The following is a 17,650-nucleotide window of genomic DNA, read 5'->3' on the forward strand; positions in this document are numbered from 1 at the left end:
TCAAATAATAATTTGAGGGAAGAAGACCCAGTGAATTATTTGCAGGTGTTATGAGATTGTGCCCTAGCACAAGGGGCATTGGAAGAGAAAGTAAAAACGATATTTTTAAGATGCAATATCAAAAATCAGTTATCATTGATGAAAAGTGAGTGAGCTCACAATGCTGAATAAGAACAGCTGGAGAGGAGCAGGCAGGCTGAGCCCTAACAAGATAGTGTTTTGATGTTTGAAAAATACAGAGAAAAGATGAGGTGGAAACAGCAATAGGCCATGGAAACATCCTGTATCTGGTTTTTTTGGGACTTAAACTGGAGGAAATTACCTTTACATGATGAGTGTGCATATGAAAGTGCAGCATGCTTGCACTTAGATAGTCTTTTATTTGCTTTCTGACTGATTTTGGTTTTGGAGTTGAAATGGGATCACTGGGATAACTGAGTTATGCTGATTCTGCTGAGATTCACGGTTTGTACTGCTAAAAATAGGGAATTTTTTCATGCTCAAAGAGTAGAATGTAGTGTTAAGCAGGATTTGATGTGATGGTCAAGGATAGTGTATTGATGATCTTGTAAGACTAAAATCAGAAGTATAAAAGATGAGTAGTGCAGACTGAGAGGACAGATAATGTTCTCAATCAAAACTCACCTCTTGCACTATCATGCTTTGAATTTTAATTTTTGAAAGGGAATTAATACATCAGTCATCTTCAAAACAGCTTTCTATGGTAAGCCAAACTGGCCTTTGCAAGCAAAGAAATTTTGATAATTCTGAGAAGTCTGATTGGAAAAGATGTGGCCAACCTCCCTCTGTGGCCATGCTCTCATCAGAGGAGGGGTTTGGTTTGACTGTTCTTACTTACAGAATGTGTCTCACTTCAACTGATGGTTGCCTTTTTCTCTGTGAAGGTTGTGTGTGGCATGGGATGCCTGGTAAATCGTCCAGATAAATGGCATAAATAGAATTATTCTGGTTTCACTGGGTGTACAAAGACTTTGTGGCACACTTGCCTCATTTATTATTATTTATATAATAAATATTTATGCTATGTTATTTTAGCATAAATATGAAGTGCACAACAGGAGTAAATGACCAATGGATGTAGTAAATTCCATCAGGACTGGACTTTGGAGTCAGCAAATTACAAATATCAGAGACTGTTTCCTGCATTTTATTTGCTTTTGAGTATTGGACTGACACCAGCTCTTCCCTGTTTGGTTATCCTCAAGGTGTTTTCCTTGCTTAAAATATCCTGAAATATGGATTCTGAAAGGATGATGAATGTACAGATCTCCTCTTCCGGCACCTGTAAAAAGCTGTGCTTAACTTTAGTACTTTTCTGTTCTCTCATCTTCCCCTGGGAAAAAAAAAAAAAAACACTTTTTAAAAAATTGTTATTGTGAATCCATTTTTTAAATGATTGAAAAGGATTCTTGAAATGGATTCTCTGGGCAACCTGTGCCAAGGCCTCACCACCCTTACAGGGAACAATTTTTCCCCCATATCCCATCTAACCCTCAGTTTAAAGCCATTCCTCGTTGCCTTGTCACTCCAGGCCCCTGTCCAAAGCCCCTCTCCAGCTCTCCTGGGGCCCCTGCAGGTATGAAAGGGGTTCCAAGTTCTCCCCAGAGCCTTTTGTTCTCCAGGCTGAACACCCCCATTGTGCAAAAACCATCACACTTCAGAACTTAAAAGGAAACTCAGGAAATCTGGTATTATGATGAGTATCTGGTCTGCTAAGGAGTTCTGCATATCATATCTCTTTTGGGTTCAGTTTCTTCCTTTGAAAAGCAAAGGCATTTTGTTACTGATCTCCTTTATAAAGAGCTCAAGAACTGAAAATTATTAATACATAAAAATATCCCTATCTTTGGCTAAAAAAAATAGTACGAAGAGTTGAGCCTGTAGGTATTGTTCCAACTAGCAATTTACATCTCATTATCTTCTAGAATATTAACTTTCATCACATTGTGGATTCTCCTTACACTGTTTCCTTTCATACTTAGGTTGACTGTAATACGAAATCACAGGAAAAATCTCTCTTGTTCAGTTCAAATTAATTGCACTGTAGTTGAGGGATTTTGATAAATTGATACTTCACCCCCATCATCTTTGGACCTGAAGAGGATAGAAGAAAGAAAGATGAGATTTTATCCTAATATTTTGCTTTGAAAATGAGAAAGCATATGTAATTATTTTCTTCTGCTGTATGTGATTCTGTGAAGGCAAACCATGAAGGGCTGTGCTGCTGATGGTTGGGCCCATGGGGTGACAGGGCCTTTACCTCACAATGTGTAAATTCTCCTTCCAGTGAATCAGGAGGGTATGTTTGGGGGAAAAGGATGCAGGTTCTTATGCTGGCCTACCCTGGCAGTCCTACAGAGGCACAGCTGTCCATGGTTTGTGGATTGTGCCTCTGCCTGCCTGGGTTGTTTTTCTTGCACAGGCCTGGCCGCCATCACGCACGGATCACGCTGATCACTGGATCAGCAACACAGGAGGAGACTGCCTTGGACCCCTCCCCAAAATAAGCATTTAAGCCCATGGTCAGCAGCAAAAAAATGTTGATCTTTTCAAATGGATCATCCTTGTGCCTTTGCAGGGAACTCTGCCAAGTTTGCTGTGCTGCTTATGGGCTGAACCCAATAAGAACCCAAGTCTACTGCTGAAGATGCTGAGGGCAGACTCTCAGAAGCAGCGTTAGGCTCACTAAAATCCTGGACTTTGTAAAAGGAAAAGACTGCCACAATCCTGCTTTCCTAATTTTAAGGACCAAATATACCTCTTGGAAATCAGAACTGTTCAGCAGATTCAGAATAACCGTAGTGATTTAGCACATTGTCCTTATGCTTCTTTGAAAGTCATTTTTTAAGGAACGAGTCCCATCTCCCCTGTTTCTGTTTCCTTGTAGTTCTTTCATTTGGCTTGATGCAGCAAGATGATTTTCAATGCTGCAAGCATCACAACTAGCATGATACCAACATATAACGAGACTTCTGATATTAATAATCCTCCTGGCCATCTGAGCTATCTTTTGCAGATTTCTTTTCACATTTTCTCTTTTACAAACATGTGTGTACACATGTACATACACAGGTGTAGAGGATAATGTTTATTGACAAGTTGTTTCATAAAAACTTTTATTTTTGCCCTCAAAAATCCTTTTCCCCCTGGATTATTAGAGGCAGAGGCAGCTTTTAATCAGCTTAGAGAACGAGAAGTTTCCTGTTTTCCCTGTTACATGGTTTCTGAATCCTTAAAAAAAATTATTTAATCAGTAGATGAAGCTAAAAAGAGGTTTGAAGCGTTGGGGATCTTTGTTACCAAAACTTCTACAACCAGCCAATAGCCCCATCTGCCACATTTTCATCTTTCCATCCTCAGACCTGTAAATGTTTTCCAGCAGAACTGTGGTTGCAGAAGCACAAATTTAACCTTAATGATTTTCTTGGTCAGTTTTGTTGTTTCCACTAAAGATGCAAAACAAGCTTAGTGGCAGCATACAAAATGAAGGATCCCTCTGCCACCTAAGTGACACACATCGTCCTGCTCCAGACCAGCCTTTAGAGGAGGAAAATTTGTCTTTGAAAAGGACCATGGTAATAAACTTCCAAAACATCCCATGTTTAGTTGCAATTTGCAGCAAAATCACTGCTGAGACAGCTCATTCCTTCTCTCCAGACAGGAATGGAGGGTGCTGCTTTCATGGCCTCTATGATAAATGACTGTGTACAAATCCCCAGCTTCTATTCAGAATGGTATTTTCAAATGTGAGGTATCCTCCTAAAGGGCTAGGCAGTTCATTTTGTCATCTCTGCTTCGACTCTAACAGAAGAAGAAAACTCATTTCTCCCTTTGAAAAAACGTAATTTAAAACAAGAAAAAGAGCAAACTTCCTTACAAAGAGAGGCATTTTGTTAAATCTGAATGTTAAAATGAAACCCAAAGTTAATTCAGGAGCGACTATGATTTCTTTCTATTATATTTTTTCTGCATCATTTATATGCAGATTGGAGGCACTTTTCAGCAAGTGTCAATGGGGAGAGGACTAATGACACCTCAGGGGCATTAGGGAAAAATTCTCACCTGAGAAAGAACACAGACATCACTGCACCAAACTGCTTTGGATTTTCAGTTTATGCAAACTATTTCCAACACCCCAGCTTCCCAGTGAGGTCTCAAAATGGCATAAATCAGAACAGCTCCACTGAAGTTCATGATGGTGTCAGTAAATTGGAGTCTACCTTAGCCTTTGACTTTTTCTTTTTCTTTTTAACAACAAAGCCTCCAACTTATTGAAGACATTACAGGAATGACCACTGCAGTGTTCATTTCTGTAATGTCTTCAATAAGTACATAGGTAGTTATTTCCTCCATTGTTTGCATGTTTTTTCCTGTTGAATTACCATTACTTTTATCTACAGCAAGTCTTTAATTTCCTACATAGAAACACAGAATGGCTAGGGTAGGAAGAGACCTTGAAAATCATCTAGTTTCAGCCCTCCTGCCATTTTAATTTCTGTAACATCCCAAAAATAAGTTTGCCAGTTACGTAAAGTTACAAATATTTCCCTCAGGGGACTGTTTATCTAACACATTCTTTTACTCAGCATGGAAATGAGAGGTGGAAAACAACAAACAGAATTTTGCTAAATACAAATCTGGGCATTCCTGACACTGCACAATTGTGATGCTGCTGTAACATGGATGTCTTTCTGCATGCTTGCATATTTTATTATCCTGTCTGAGTTGAAATTCTTTTTCTTCTCTCTCTTTCCCATGTGTCGCACTTTTGGGACACCTGAACTTTTTATCTATTTGCCTATATATATACTTTTTTTTTTTTTTTTTTTTTTACTAGTGAATAAAACTGAGGTGCCTTGCTCAGGTTTCTGTAAAACAAGCAGACACAAGTTTTCTGTGTTAGACATTCAAAGAGAATGAGATGGAATAATACTTCTCTCCAGAAATATATTCTCTATGTATTTGTCATAGTGATGGACTGTATTTTCAGATCAGCAACATACTGCATAACAACACAAAAGACTTGAATATAAGGTCTCCTTTTCCAAGTGGCTCTATCAGGTCAGTCCATGTGATAATCACTGTCTATCTTAATTGTCCTTCTTAAACACTATCACCACATGAATTTAGACTCCAAGGTGGTTGATGTAGAAATTGTCTCCTAGTGCAACCATGGCACTGCACACAAAGAGAGACTTCTCCTACCTTGGAACCGCCTCTTATTTACTGATGAAACAGAAGATCTGTTACGGTTCTTCCAAAGCATCCCAGATACACTGAATAGGGAAGTGAGGAAAGGAGGCTTCCAAGTCTTATAGCAAAGTGCACCTGAGATATGATAAAAGACTTTCTCTAGTGCTGATCACAGCTCCTTGTGCTCTCTGTTTGCATCCTGGTGCCAAGTCCTGAATCATCACCACACCTATTCCATGCAGCCATCTAGACGAGTCAGCTGCAGATGGGAGCACGATTTAAAATAATGAGCCAATCACAGTTAATTTTCTTGGTATTTACTGTAATAACATTAATTTTGATGAACCCCTCCATTATTAATGTGAATGTCACAAGTGCTTCTAGAGCATTTTCACTTGGATTCCATATTAATTACCTGGACTGTTAATCTAAAGTGCCACTACAGGAACAAAATAGAACATAACTGTAAGGGGAAAAGATTTCTTAGTCAATGAAAAGGTATGAGCTAAAAAAGAAAAAAAATTACCTTGGCTCACTGATTTCTCAGGCACAGTGAGGTGTCAATGCCTTGGATGGAGTCATGGTCTCATAATGGATGCCATTTACTCCTCTGCAACGTGATGATACATGGCTGGATTACCATTTGAACTCATCCCTCTTTGCATGTAATGGACATAAATTGCATTTATGTTTTCTTTATAGCCCACTTTAGTGCCATCATGGAAAAAGCTTTAGAATAAATGAGAGCAGACCCACATTTCTTATCCCGTTTTCAAAACATGGACCAACTTGACTTTTTCTTAGGGAGTTTGAAGCTAGCTGGGTATCCAAATAAAGGATGACATTTCCATCTGAGAAGCAGCATGTCAGGTTTCTATAGCATGAGAGCTGTGAAGCTAATCTCTCCTATGGTTTCTGTCCAGTGCCCATAATCACCCTCTTTATGAATTTTCTATATTGCAAGGGAGCACTATATAATTCACTAACTGAGCAATATCTGTTACACTTTCCTTTTATGAGCTATTCCATGCCTCCTTAATACAGATTATCCCAGATAATTTAGATTCCAGGAAAAGCACTCCTCACCTCTTCTATTTTATTTTTTTTAAACCAGGGTTTAAAACCAGTAGGATAGAGATGGATCAAAAGCATTGTTAATGTGAATGATAATGTGTGCTTTTTGTTAGTACTCTGCTTGATACCTCCCTCTCTCAGACTTTGTTGTTATCCAACATTTTCATTGACATCATCTAAAGTTCCCTCTTATTCCATTGCTGCACTCCTGGAGGTCCCTTTGCCAGCCACTGCTTCAGACCCACAATTCCTTTTCTCTGGATTCTCCTCCTGAAATCTAGATGCAGAGCTGGAGGCTCCAAAGAAGCAGTATCCTTTGTGTGCTGCCATGGTATCACTGTAAATTACTCATGAGGACTCCTTGTTTGCTCCTTACTTTCCCAGCACCAGAAAAGCCTTTCCAGCACTTCGTGAATGGCCCTTCCACGTCTCAAATCCTTGATTCATTTTCCTTCACCGTCTAACACACTCTTGTCTCAACTCATGTGCCTCCATCTTCTTTTCTTGCCTGTCTCCAAGCTTCAGTCAGCTTTTTCCCTTCTTCCTCCATGTGTTTATCCTACTAAGGAAGAAAATAGAAAGCCAGGTATGCACCCACACGCCTTGCTCTGCCATCCTGGCGTGGTATTGGCACTCACAAGCACCTCACCACCACTGTCCTGATGGTCAGCATAGATCTGGACCTCATATAAAGCAAATCCTATGCACAACTCCTTCTAAAGGAGAAACTTCCACTTTAGAGTATGATTTGAATGCAGATTTTGATGAGCTGCTTAACTAACTATTCCTCACAAGCAGAAGGAGGTCCAAGGGCTATCTCTGCTAAGAGTTGTGAGCTGTCTGCCTGGAGAGGTTTGGGTCCTGCTTTCTGCTGAATGACTGAAAATTGACTACAAATGCATTGTTTTAACTCCAGAAGAATCCATATTACTGATTTTCTGTGTGGTTTTTTCTCAGGTTTGGGAAATATTAGCTTTCATCTGCATTCATCAGACATCATTCCTTCTTATATGGAAAAAATTCGAGTGTGTTTAGCGTCTGTCAACACCGACTTCATCACAGTCCTGGTGAAAACCAGTGAGGAATAAGTGAGAGAAAGATATGAAAGCATAATAAGTCTTATCTATCTCTCCTAACACATCAGTGTTGAAGAATTATGAAGAACCCTTTTCTCAATTTCAGCCTCTAAGATCACAAACCTTGTCAGTCAAACTTCTAAAACCCAGGGTTGCTAAACATGTTACAGCATTGTGATGATGTAACAGATGGCAGGGAGCAAGACACCAACAGAATGTGATTATATCCTAAGGAAACTATTTTAAAATAAGGCAAACACATCAAAAGCTCCTTTCACATATTCTTCCAGGCCTAACAGCAAAATACTCTAACAGCTCAGCAAGAGTATTAGTGGAGCTCAGTAAAATTAAGTGCTGGAAACTGCTTTTTCCAACTCAGATAGAAGCTACCACCTATGTGTAAAATATTAAGAGCTTTATGTTACAGCTGGATTTCTTAAAAGAGAAGCAGGAGTTGCCAAGCACATTAATTATTAGGGAAAAGATTTAATGATGATTTTAAACTTGGGTGAGAGATTGGCTGTACCAACTGAGCTGATGTGCCACTGCTTGAGAGAGGGTTTTATTTTAAAGAAATGACCTTTAAAACAGGAAATGACACTGTGGGCTGTCCTCATCACTTACAGAGTTTCACATGCCAGATGAGGACATGCTTTACCTTGTGTATTTTCTGCAAAAGCAGAAGAGCTACATCAATTTACAACATTCAAAAATCTGCCTCTTTTGCCAGGTTGTCTCTCACAATGAAGTAGAGCAGGATTTTCTGTGCTGCCACTGAAAACCTTGTTTTAATAACTGTCTTCTGTATAGAATTTGTTTTAATTTTTTTACTTTATGAGATCATCCTTTCAAAAAATGATTCACCTTAACAGCAGGGAAAATTTGACTGCAAGGGGCCCCAAATTAGGGATCAAATTCATCCAAAGGCATACAGCTATTAATCTATAAAATAACAAAATAGCAAATTTAAGCCTTCTTTGTGAATGCTTTTTATTTTCAGTCACCATTTGATATTTCCAATGAAGTCTCTTGGGCTGACTGGGAAACTGAGTCAAAGAGCAATTAGCCAAAATGTTTCAGAGGTGTCAGCATAGTCAGAGCTGACATGAGAAATCTGGGATTATCCAGCAAGCAGACACTCCAATGGTAGCTCACTGCCTCAGTGTCTGACAGTCCCAAAGGGGCCAACATATTCCTGGAGGGCAGGAACAAAGTCTCCATGGAGAAATCCCCCCACAAGAGCCAATCCCTTAAGTGAGTAGCTGAGAATTGCCACCCAGAATAAGAAGAAAAGAACATTTATTATACTCCTCCCTTTCAACTTTCTCATTTTGCTGCTCCTTTATCAGCTACCAGAAAATGCCCTTTCTCTCAGCATATTACTGCACAGACATTGTGCAAAGTGCTGGGGAGCAGACTGAGCATAGCTGAGAGCTTATTAGTGATGGGCTTAACCAATTAATAAGCATGCTCTCTGTGCTCTCTGAAAGCCAGAATGGAAATACTTTGGGCTCCAATTCCTCTTGCTCATGATGTATTTCTTCTTCACTTTTGCTTTGTGGGGTCTCTGATTCATGGCTGCTTTGTACAATGTTAGCATATAGACTAATTAAAAAGGATTTATCAGGTTGAGCTCATGATGACTGAAGGATCCCTTCTCCCTTGGCAAGTTTGAATATTTGACTAGCTCATTAATGCTTCTGCTTTTTCTCTTTGTAAGAGAAGACTGAAAAATGAAAGAAGGGATTTGCTGTGCAGTTTTAGATGAAAGGTTGGTTCATTTATTTTTAAAGCTGTCTAAAGGGGTTAAGCCCTACTCTGATTTACACCAAAGGGCAACTTATAGCCCTTCAGCAAAATAATTACTCATTTACATTGACAGGCACCATTTATTTGCAGGATTTCCTCCATGTAAACAAGAGAAAAATTTATATGAGGTTTTTCCCTTTAGAGGGTATAAAATTGGCAGAGCTCTTTTGAATCTGTGTGAATCAGGAGTTACCTTGGTTGACCCGGTTTGGATATTTCAGTCCATCATAATCTTCAAAATACAGGAAAATACCTTTATTTATGCCATCTGGGGATTTGACCCTTGAGTTTAAAAAAAATGTCCAGTGACTCTTGACTCTTATTCTGCCACTATTCACACAGCCATCCAAGCAGAATTACTCCAGATTTACCTTGCCATAGGTGAAATCCCTGCATCTTCAGAAATGGAGTGCCCACATGATAGTTACAAGTTTCAAATTAATTTATATATCCAAAAATATGCACACATATTTTAAAAATGCCTCCTATCAGTGCTAATCTTTGATTTTTGGCTGGATTATTACCTCATGAAGATTGTAACGCTGAGAGCTTTAAGTGCTCTACTATGTCTTCCTTTTTTATTCTTTCCAAAGTGCTTGAAAGATCCCACTGAGTCAATTACACACAGTTACCTCTTAATAATGTCCTCTTCCTGGCACATCATTGTTTTCCTTTATGTTTATTTCAAAAGGTTAAATTAAACAGGAGAGTGGAGATAAATCCACATTATGAATTATAAAAAGTTTCCACATGCTCCTGAGAATGCCTGGAATGTTGATGGGAAGGATTTAGTGAAGCAGTGCCCTGGGGAAGTCAGTGCCAGAGAAAGCCAGGATTGTTTAAGTCAGAGGAAAGCTGGGTGCATGAACTTTGCTGTTTACAAGTTTATTTTTTCCTGCACTAGGAGTCTGGTGCCAAACAGCCTCTTGCTTGCTGACTCCAACAGTTCAGTTTGCCTGAAAATCCCTGCACGAGGTAGAAGATTAAGTGGATGCCAAAGAAAGTGGAACAAGTCCCAGTGGTTGTGAATCCTCAGGAAAGGATTATTTTGACACCATCCAGCACTGATTTAGGTCCTGACCCTTCTTTCAGCAAGGTGATCCTTGGAAAACCCTCCAGCTCTGTGATTGTCTGAAATTTGGCTACAGGATGGAGTTACTTTGGTTACTTTGTGTGGGGGAGAGAGTTGCTGCTTCATGGGGATAGCAACAGTGAGCATCTGAATGCTGCAAGTGAATCCCATAACCTTTCCTGGAGCTGTCCTCTCTGAAATGAAAATTTTGCAAACTCTTCACTGTGTGACTTTGAGCTGTATCTTCACTGTGGACTATGAAACACTGGCCACATCTCTCACACCGAAGCTGCGTCTCATAATGAGTGAAATATTATTCATATTGCCTTGGAGTGAGTACATAAAGCACCTTATGAGCCTTCCAAATATAAAAGGTGATATAAAAGGAAATAGTAATATGCCCACATAAATATTAAGGGAAAACTGACACTTCCCTTTTATAAAAGCAATATCCATTCATGACTTAATATTTTCTAAAATATACTGAAAGATAAAATCTGCATGTCCACATTTAATGGCTATATTCTCGTCTACAGAATTTCACTTGGTGTTTGCACACCCTCCTCATTTCTTCCTCTCCTCCCCAGTAAATCATTAAAAGCAATATGGCTTGTAAACCTGTTGAGTACAGGACTCCCTGAAATTCTTTTCAGAAAAGGTCAGGAAGGAGAGGGAAGTGTTCTGAGAAGGAAGTGATGAGAAATGAAAGGAAAAACATCTGCTTTTTATGCTGCAAATAGAAGAACATGGTGCTGTATCTTAGAAGCAGGCAGCAGCAATAAATGTCAAGCATAGTGGGTAATAAACTCTATCTCCAAGAGTATGAGGAGTAGCCAGTGTGTTATGCAGGTCATCATTCCTTCATTGTCCTATTTTCAGCTTTCCCATCACACATGGCCACCTGAAACCAATGAAATCTGTAGCAAAAAAAACCCAAAACAAAGAAAAACCACCAAAGCAGGGCTTTCCCTGTGCTAGTGATAAAATCTATTTGCCATCTGCTCTAAACTGTTGTATTGCCTAACATAAATTGGTTTTGCCTGTCACTTCAGAAGTCTCTACTGAAATTGCAACAAAATGGTTCTCTGGCCTCCCTTTCATCCTCAGTGACACTTCATTAGAATTACCAGCACTTCCATTCCCAGCTTCCTTTTTTGCCTGTACTGTATCATGAGGAAGACACCTATAATAGGGAATGGGTTGTGGGGTTATGGCACTTAATTGTAGGCATTTGCACCAGCTGGTTTTGATTTCCACACCTGGACAAAGGTTCAAATCATATAATCTAATTTGAAGACCTGTGGAGGATGAAGAACCAGTCAAGGCTTTGATGGATTATCTGAATCAGCCATTATTCAGGATTTTATCCTTCCCTAGTGACATTTCCACCACAGCAGAGATGCACAATACGAAGCTGCCCCTGCCTCTGCTGATTTTGGGAAGGGCAGAGGGAGCAGAGCCCCAGAAAAAAAAAAGCAGAGGGAGCAGAGCCCCAGCCCTGCAGCCTTGGCTGAGGACAGGTGGAGAGGCCCCGAGAGAGGAACGTCACATCCAACACTGGAAGCAGAAAGGGTGTGGGAAGTAGCTACTAAAATTAAACACACAGGAGATCCTGTCTCAGCGTTTCTCAAAATCCCAGCCAAAACCTCACTTGAGGGAATGAGCAAGCCAGGGCTGGGCTGCTTCTGCCACAAGGCAGGAGTGAGGAACTGAAGACACTGCTTTCATAAGGATGGCCACTTCTATTTTGAAGGAAAAATGCCTTTCTCTGTGCTTCTTTCTCAGAAGGGAAGACTATCAGCACAATCTAACTTTCCCCTTGGCACCTCTAACCTGGGCTGTAGGGTTTTAATGTATGCAGAAGGGGGAACAGCCATTTTTTAACCTCAGTTTTCTGCTCCACCAGGCCACTACCTGCTTTGCTTGAGGCTGGAGCCGTCTGTGGAGCAGTCCCTCCAGTGACACCAATAAAGCAGAATGTCACAGCTCCTGTGGCTTTGCATATTAACAAGGCTATTGGGGCTCCTAAATGGCATACTATGACCCTCCTTCTCATCCCCTGGGAGCTCCTCCTTTTCAAAATTATTTTATTTACATGTGCAGTGAAAGTCGGGTCAGGTAATGATTTCAGAGAATTTTGTGAATTTATTTAATTTTTCAAAACCATCGTGAGTTTATAAGTTATTCTCCCTTGTACTCAATTACTTAGGTTTGTTTTGTTTTAAATTTTTGTTAAAGGGCATCCTGCTTCTTTAAATAAATACTGATTCCTCCACGCCTTTAATTCTAAGAATTGTAACTGTTGACTTGTGTAGAATTACTCATCACAAAGTATATCTATTCAATCCATCTACTTTATATTACACTACTTCTTGCCCCACCAGTGCTGCTCACTCATTTGTTTTCTATGCTGACTGATTATTATTTATGTCAGGCCAAGAATTTCCTGCAATGACTATTGCCCTTTAAAAATCCCCATTTTACAGTTCCCTAATTACCCTTTAAAAAAAGCTATTATTAAGCAGCAAAATGGTCGTAAAAATACTTGGCAATCCTAACAACATCTGATCTATATAAACTGTAATAGAAAGTCATGATAATTTCACACAATTCCATTCAGATCTTTCTGGATTGGAACATTTTGATTTTAAAATTACTTAATTGATGGATTTTAATTTCATTGGCTGTTATAGATTTTTAAAGAAATCATTTGGACCATAAAATTTAATGTTTAGTTAGATTTTTTTTTTGCCAGGGCTCTTCTTCAAAAGAAGCTGGTGTCTTCCAGTATGTGTGTGTGTTTGTGTGTGTCTGGATTTTTTTGGCGTTATTATACTCTCTTCCCACAAAAGACCTATCATAAAGGAATTATGGCAAAAATGTTTTTTACATCTCTGACCAGTTCCAAAGAACCTAGTAATAAGAACAGATTCTGTAAATGGTCTGAATTTTGTATGCAATTCCAATACTGCGTGACTGTCCCACCTCTTCTTTATCTCCAACAAAAAAAGCCACATTGGTCCTTAAAATAAAACAAAGAAACATGCATTGTAAGTTATACCAAACATCCTCAAATACAGATTCTTTTCTAGTGTCCTGAAAAGATTATTTTCCTTTCCTCTTCCTATTCTCATATATTAACTTAGTGACTTCTTGAGTTCCTAAACTTGTGCAAATCCTGCTAAACTTGGCCAGACTCAGGAAATTATCCTGACTGAGAGACTTGGCCCAGAACAATCCTGATACGCTTCTGCCATATGGTAATAAAATCCCTTAAACTTTTCTTAGGTTTGATGAAAACTAAGCATTTCCCAGCTAAGGTGCAATATTTGGAGGATCCTGGGAAGATTTTGCCCACTCTTTTCTGCACTTTACATTATTTTCCCCTGAAGGAATGGGTTCATCTGCAAATTTCAAATGAAGCTGAAGTCAGAATTCTCAAATATTTCTACAGACTGGATGAAAGCCCAGTTAAGGCAACTTTCCCCATCCTTAACTCAATTAAGATACTCTAATGGGGATTGTCCTCTCAGATATGGAAGAAGAAACTCAAAGAGAATGAAGGGCTTTTCAGAATTTCTTGATATTCATGACTTACTGACAGTGAATTAATATTAACTGCAAGTAAAAGCTTGAAAATGAACTTTAAAGGCTGCAAATTGCCCCTGTTTATGCCTAATGATCATTTCCAAAGTAACAGGTGGCTGATTGAGATTTTCAGCTGTCTTAAAAGGTGATGAATTATGTTAGTTCTTCTCCAGGTGCTGTTGAATTCCCATATTATCCTCAAAAAACATGTCTTTTCCTGTTAGCTAATATTTCATGGAGTGTCAGAACATTTATAAAACTGTCATATTGCTGAGTGGCAAATAGCTGAGAATGACAAAAAGCATTAACAGTGAAAGATGATGTCCTCAAATGATTAAATTAAAAGATAAAGTAATCACAGAAATTATTGTTTACCAAAATTCCAGGTGAGCAGAACCAGAGTGCAATTTTTCCTAATTCAGTTTGTCCTTTTGCACACACTATTTATCCATGTCCACTTTTTTCCCAAGTGATTCTCCTGAGTTCATCACTCTACAAATGAGGTCCTCTTCTTCTGAGTCATTTTGTGCTGCTGCTCTATACAAATAAAGGCAAACCCCCAACCAAACCTTTACATATCTTTGCCTTTCCTGATTTAAAATTGTTAAAAACTCTTCTTCTCTTTGAGGATGCCTACAAGTGAAAATCATACAGAGAGTATTATATGAAATGATTAGGAAAGACATAAAATGAGTGTCTTAGAAATATACTATACAGGGATTATTGAAGGAAAAAAAAAAACCTACCAGGAAACAAATAAATGACTGACAATTAGTGATGGGATGAGAGAAAAACACTGTCACTTTACAGTTCAGAAGAAATTTGAAGTCATTGATTTTACTCATTTTGCACTTCATAGAAATATTGCAGATTTTTGGGATCAATAGTAACAACTAATATACTACCAGTCACAACTGTTATTCCAAGAAGTCAGTTATCAAAGGCAATTATGTTTTTTCTTCAGAAGTCTGTGCATTAAGTAGAGAAACATCAGAAAGTAAAACCCTGTGCCAAATTCCAATACCCAGCATGGGTATTAGACCACCACAGCCATAGACATAAAAATGGATTTGTTCCTCTACTGAGCCCACTAACCAGCTCCCAGGTAAGATAATTCTGCTTGGAAAGATATTTTGGTCTTCAAAGGATTTACAGATCTGCAGAATCTATCCCCTCCATAATTTCTCCAATTTTTTTGTAGAAACAGTTTCAGTGTTCAAAATCTTTATCTTGCCTCTCATTTAGACATGCCCAACTTTAAACTGCCAGCTCTCAGTTCTGATTAGACTTTTTTGGCTGGATTAAAGAGCCCTTTAGGATCTGGTATTTTCTCCCCACGAAAGTACTTACACAGACAATCAGCACAGTGACCTCCCGATTTGGGGTGTGCATTTAAAAGTTTTACTGCTTAATTATTGGAGACAAGCAGCCAGGGATTTCATTGACTCAGGCGACCTTGTCATGGATCAGAGGCAGTGGTGGCACAGCTGAAAATAGAAGCAATCCTTCTGGGCTCTGCTTACATGCACTGATCATAAGCTATCTGCCAGATAATAGTCACACTTTGCTGGAGTACACAATCATGAGTGCATTGCTGGAGACATAATATGTTGTGCCACTAATGGAAAGTAGCTCCAGTGGGATGGGGAATCCAACCAAGAGGAAACTTAAAAAGAAGTTTGGCAGTTCTGCATTGAACTCCTCCACTGCAATAGACATTTGCTCTGATCTCAGGCACATCACTTAAATTTGCCATGTTCCACCTAAAAACACAGCCCTGGCAATACGGTGCGGGGAGAAGGGTGTGAGACACTGATTCACCCATCTCCAACAGGAATACAAGGCAGCCTTCAATGCAAGTGACATGAAATAACCTTTATGATCCAAATTCATGTTACCTGGCTCCATCAAACACCACCAACTCAGAGCATTTGCACCACAAATCAGAGTTTCTGAAAGTGCAGAAACATGGAACTCCACCTTTAATTAAAAATAAGCATTTCAAACCTTGTATCAAGAACATGTGAACCATAACAGCTTAAAGCACAAAGCAATATTAATAAATAAAGTTTTATAGTTTCACCCACTTTTTTGCCTTTCAATCATTTTTTGTGGCTATAGCTGATTATAGCAAATCCCCAAGGTAAACACATAAGCCACAATTCCTTTCAATCTCCTGTTGCTGTTGAGAGTTTGCTCTGAGTAAGGACATGTAATAGCACACCAAACTAGAGAGTGTCAAGTTTATTCTTCAGTGTAATGCTAATATTAAAATGTTTTTTCTTTACTCAAATTCCATAGATTTCTGGTCATTATTTTCAGATTGGGTTTTTTCATCCATTATCTCTGAGCTTAGATAGCCCTACTTTTATATTCATGCCTTCATGCAGAGGGAAGTTGGCTCTGAAAATGCAAATTAATAAACATATAAAAAGAAGACCCTATATTTTAAAAGAAAACATGTTATTAAACAGAGTAGTATCTATTTTGAGGAGCTCAGTCTCAGATACTGAAAGAGGCAAAGGTTTTGTATGGATTCTTTGCTTTTTTAAGAATACCCAACAGTGAAAAATAAACTTCTAAGGCACTAAAGCTCGGATTAGGAAAAAAAAAATATTTTTCAGATACAAAAGGGCTCCATTAAAAAATATATATATTTATTTTTCTCTCCAGATTAGGCTTTTGATTATTGTATGCTTTTCTAGTTTAACAAACCCAATGTTGCATTATGTAACTACTCAAATGTGTCTATTTAATGGACAAGATTTATTTCAAATAATGACTTCCCAGAGAAAAACAGCTTTAAACAAATCCTGGTGCAACAGCTGCTTCTAAATTCCAGCTGAACTGTGGTTCCCACTCCTCAGCACTGCGTGGCCAGGCGTGAAGGAGTGACAGCCTTCTCCAGCCAGAGCTGGGGACTTCATCTCCTGCCTTCACAGACATTTGTATCTCCAAGATGGTATTAAAGGAAAAATATCGAGTAACATCTTCCCCATCCCTTGCCTGGGTCACGGTTATGCCTTTCCCACCCCTAGGCAGAACAGGGACAGATTTTTTTAGAAGGATTCTATCACTCCCCTGGTACCATTTCTGGCCATGGTCAGACGTTCACTGCGGCTCCAGCCCTCTGGACATGCTCTTATTAGAGCTGTGCATGCACACAAGTGTGTGCACTTGGAAATTTGTCGTGTTAGATAAGAATTAGGAAGCACACTAGGTACCAGATCAGCTAATTATCTTAAAATAACCATGAAGAAATCTCCTTGGAGCAGGGCATCCTGCCAGCTGTGTCCCAGCGTGCGCCAATCGCTCTCTGCTGGGGAGCATCAAGGCCTTTTCTTTGGAGGACTGGAAAGCACTTTAAAATTTATAATTAGATGCAGATCAAAGATATCCCTAGGAGCAGCCAGGTATTAACATCCCTGTTCTAAGCCCTGTTCTGAGTAAGAGGAACCAAGTTCCTCTGCAAACTCGGAACTGGTCATATAGAAGGCAGGATCAAGAATGGCCCCATGGCAGGATATTCCAGCTTGGGAAGGTGAAGGCTCATCTGTAACTGGTGGATCTGAAGATGTTTGTTGTTCTCAAAGTGAAATACACACACCCTGAAAACAGTTAGGAACTGACCTCTCTTTGCAGAAGGGGACTCAGCTACACAGCCTTAGCGTCACACCCCTGAGCTGAGGCAGCACATTGTCATTTCCATCTGTGACAGGAAGGAAGAAGATTCTCCACCTGGTAACATTCTCCACTGGATATCTGATAATTCAGAAAGCTGCAGGAGGGCAAACATATGTTTTAAATACAGAGATTT

At 39.2% G+C, this 17,650-nt stretch overlaps 1 long non-coding RNA gene across 1 annotated transcript; it reads right to left on the minus strand.

Annotated features, from left to right (window-relative positions):
- Nucleotides 1-902: 902 nt before the first annotated feature.
- Nucleotides 903-15,301, minus strand: LOC141729503 (uncharacterized). The gene is made up of 3 exons (XR_012581008.1): nucleotides 15,184-15,301; nucleotides 5,741-5,824; nucleotides 903-1,354 (listed from the first exon to the last, which is right to left on the minus strand). It is a non-coding gene; the product is annotated as an uncharacterized LOC141729503 (long non-coding RNA).
- Nucleotides 15,302-17,650: the final 2,349 nt, after the last annotated feature.

Source organism: Zonotrichia albicollis, chromosome 7, assembly GCF_047830755.1.
Source record: "Zonotrichia albicollis isolate bZonAlb1 chromosome 7, bZonAlb1.hap1, whole genome shotgun sequence".
Lineage (NCBI taxonomy): Eukaryota > Metazoa > Chordata > Aves > Passeriformes > Passerellidae > Zonotrichia > Zonotrichia albicollis.